The sequence below is a fragment of the Microtus oregoni genome, unplaced genomic scaffold (genome assembly GCF_018167655.1).
Source record: "Microtus oregoni isolate MIOR12 unplaced genomic scaffold, Mior012 000044F_ref0000062, whole genome shotgun sequence".
In the NCBI taxonomy this organism is placed as follows: Eukaryota; Metazoa; Chordata; class Mammalia; order Rodentia; family Cricetidae; genus Microtus; species Microtus oregoni.
In genome coordinates, this window is record NW_024543218.1 from 11,817,761 (window position 1) to 11,821,763 (window position 4,003).

General features: G+C 40.2%; 1 pseudogene; it reads right to left on the reverse strand.

The window, feature by feature from the left end:
* Positions 1-228: 228 nt before the first annotated feature.
* On the reverse strand, positions 229-1,651 carry LOC121434704 (annotated as a pseudogene).
* Positions 1,652-4,003: the final 2,352 nt, after the last annotated feature.

The following is a 4,003-nucleotide window of genomic DNA, read 5'->3' on the forward strand; positions in this document are numbered from 1 at the left end:
GGTCAAGTTGTTTCCAGTAAAAGTCTTGATTTTGAAATAACTAAAACTGCCACACACACAAAGATGGTCCACAAACATTCTCCTCTTCTTTCTGAAGGTTTTACGATGCACTGTCATCATTAACCAGGCTTTTACTATTAAACTTTAGATGGCCAATTGAGACAAACTGTTCTGAGACACTCTTCCACCACTGACTAAGACCAGGGTGACAGGTGGTAGGGAGGATATTCATTTAGCTTGCTGGGCAGACTTGGTCACTTTGCCAGCTATGGGAGGATTCTTTTCCACAGCTTTGATGACATCCACAGCAACTGTCTGTCTCATGTCACGAGCAGTAAAATAAGCCGATGGAGAATAGCCAGAGAAACTCTCAACACACATGGGCTTGCCAGAGACTATATCAGCAATGGCTGCATCATCAGCTTTCAAAAATTTGGGGCTAACTTCCAGCTTCTTACCAGAATAATGATCAATCTTTTCTTTAAGCTCAGCAAACTGGCATGCTATGTGAGCTGTAACAGCCCACTACAGGAGAATAGCCAGTACTAATTTAACCTGGATGGTTCAAGATAATCACCTGAGCAGTGATGCCAGCTGCTTCCATTAGTGGGCCAATTTTGCCATCACCAGCAACATTACTGTGTCTAACACCTTTGACAGATACATTCTTTACATCAAAGCCCACACCGTGCCCAGGAAGATCGTCACTCCAAACTTCATGGTGCATTTCAACAGTCTTTAGTTCTTTTGTGACATTGACTGAAGCACAGGAAAAGACTATGCCAGTGTTTAAAACAACAGTCTACACTCAGCCCACAGGAACAGTGCCAATACCCCCAACCTTGTAGACATCCTGGAGAGACCGTTGTAGAGGCTTGCTGGTTGGACAAGTTGGGGGTAGGATACAATCCAAAGCTTCTGATAGTGTGGTCCCACTGGCACTGACATCTTTGATGGTGACTTTTAATTTCTCAAACCAAGGCCTATTCTCTCGTGGCTCCAGCCTGTTGTTCCCCTTCCAAACAGAACTAGGTACAAAGGCTACTGTGTCAGAGTTGTAGCTAATTCTCTTAATGTGTGTGCTAACGTCCTTAACAATTTCCTTGTATCTCTTCAGGCTGTAGGGTGGCTTCGGGGAATCCACTTTGTTGATGCCAACAATTTGATGTTTCACACCCAGGGTGTAAGCCAGAAAGAAAGGCATGCTCACAGGTCTGCTTGTTCTTGGAGAGACCAGCTTCAAATTCACCAACACTAGCACCAACAATCAGAACAGCACAGTCAGCCTGAGATGACCCAGTAATCACGTTTTTGATAAAGTTTCTGTGTCCTGGGGCATTAATAATAGTCGCATAGTATTTGCTTGCTTAAATTTCCACAGGAAATGCCAATGGTGATTATTACACTCACATTCAGCTTGCAACTTGTTCAAGACCAAGGGAGACTTAAAGGAGCATATGAACAACCTCCTTTTCAAACTTTTTGATGGTTTAGTTCTCGATTCCTCCATATTTGTAGATCAGGTAGCTGATGGTGGTGAACTTGCCTAGTTCTATTGTTCAATGGCAACAATGTTGATATGAGTCTTCCTCTCCCATTTTGGCTTTGAATTAGCAGGTGTTTTCACACCTGTGTGCTGGGGCAAACACATTGCAAAAAATCACTCTTTGCTAGTCATTTACTGTGTGATTATCTTTTATGCTCAAATAACCCTGTGATACTGGTATATTATTATTAACATTCCCATTTTGTAGAAACGTGCAAAAACACAGAGATGAAATCATTCAAGACACAGAGAAAATAGATGAAAGAGTGAGTTTTCTTCCAAGCACAGTAGCTATTGAATCTCTGCCTTTAGTCACTAGCTTTGCTGTTTATGTGTAAACTAAAATGTCAGCATGGGTCCACATTTGAAAACTGGCTAAGATGTTGAACATTTGCTGGGGGTCGGGGAGAAGCGATTATTCCTCTGTATTTTTTTTTAACATGCCTTCTCCTTGCTGGTTTCCTTTCTCTTATCCCTTTTGATAGTGCCTTCCCCTTGTAGCTCCCATTTCTTTAATTTGGGAGTATTGACAGGGCTTCGCCACCACATGTCTATTTTTCTTAATCGAGTTGTCAAGAAGCAGAAATCAAGATGGCACTTCACCATGTTCTCGTGTGAAAGTTTTGGGAAAAATCTACTGCCATGTACATTCAGGTGCTGGCAAATCCAATGTCTCACCCAGTGAAGGGTTGTCCCTTTGGCCTTGCTAGCTGTCAGCAAAGATTTACACACTGTCTTCATCGTTCATCCCTCTGTATTAAAAGTCAAATAGATGAGATCTTCCTTACACAGAGTTTTCTCATTGTTTGAATCTCTGATTTTTCTACCTCAACCTCTGGAGCAAAATTTGTGACTCTCAGTGTTGTCAAATTAGCATTTTCAGAGTGTCCCTGTCTCGGTGTCAATGAAACAATTATGAATAACTCAGGCATCGGATCTGATTGCATGCCCAGAAAGTAGGTAGACTGTGTAGAAAAGGGAAGGGATGACTGACCTCATCTAAAATTTTGCTGACCAAACAGGTGAAACATTAAAACACACTGACATTAAACATAATTATCTTAGATGACTGTGCATCCTTCATGTTGAATTGTTTACATTTTAACTGAATATTACACCAGTAGAGAAAAGTTAGATGGCTATATGATAAGGTACACACACAAAAAAAAATACACACACACACACACACAGAGAGAGAGAGAGAGAGAGAGAGAGAAAGAGAGAGAGAGAGAGAGAGAGACCTTTTTGAGCCCATTAGGAAAAGTACACTAAAAAAAGATGAAAAATATAAATATGAAAAGTTATGAAAGATCTAAATTAATGTGGAATTATCTCAACTCAAAAGCAGTCAGAATTTCAGGAAGGGTGTTGGCAAACTAAATAATGTTTCAGCTGTTTATTAGAAATGCACGGTTGATTTTGGACGAAGAAACCTTTGTAAGGTTAGCAGGGGTAAGAGCAGCTTGTAGAGGACCAAGTAGTGACAGGGGAAAGAATCAGGAAGTATTAAGTCATTTTATGATATGATTAGTGGCAAAAAGAAAGGGATGTCTGAGCCAGGTTTTCTTTTGTGACTTATGTAAAACATTAGTGTTAAGATGAAATAAAGAAGAAAAGATTGTGAGCTGACAAGAGAAGCCAAAGCCATATGTCAAATGACATATTTTCGTGAAGAAATACTGGCTTAGAAGAGAAAGCATTTGTTTAATCACATTATCCCATGAATAATGACACAGGGCAAAAGATAAAGGGCTAAAAATGACATCTGCATTCCCTTGCTTGACTTTTTTCCCTTTTGTTGTATTTCATCTTCTTAAGCAAAGGGAATTTCTGGCAAACACTCTCCATAAAAATTTGGAATAATAGGTAGATGCTTTCATGACAGAGTGTTTGGGGGCGTTCGTGGGTGAGACAGAGGGAATACTTTATCACCTGGAAGTGATCGGTGCTAGCATCCCTCTTGTCTGTCTTGCATTCATGCATTAGTCATTCATCCCATCAGAGCAGGAGGTCACCATGATGACACAACAATAGCCACTCCATCTTTCAGTTCCATCTCAAAAGAATTCTTCAGGCCAATGGAAGAGAAATATTTTAGAGTGTATTCATTCCCACCCTCTTGGCAAGCTCTGAAGTGTCCTGAGAGCAGCACCAAAAATTCCAATACAGAATGTGTATTTTAATTTCTTCTAGGCAGTGTAAAACAAACAGGTCATCCATGACAATATTACATTAAGAAAAGCACTACATCACTACAAAACAACAGAGTGTTCCAACATTTCTAAGCCTGCAAACAAGCATAGAAGGTATGTTTGTGAAACCAGAGAAGCAGAAAGCACTTCATGATCTGAAACTCAGCCCCTAAGGCCTCACCATCTATTTCTCTGCGCCAGTTTATTTCACATTGTCTGAAAATTTTTGTTGAGTTTTTCATGTTTGTCTCAATTACTTCTCTAA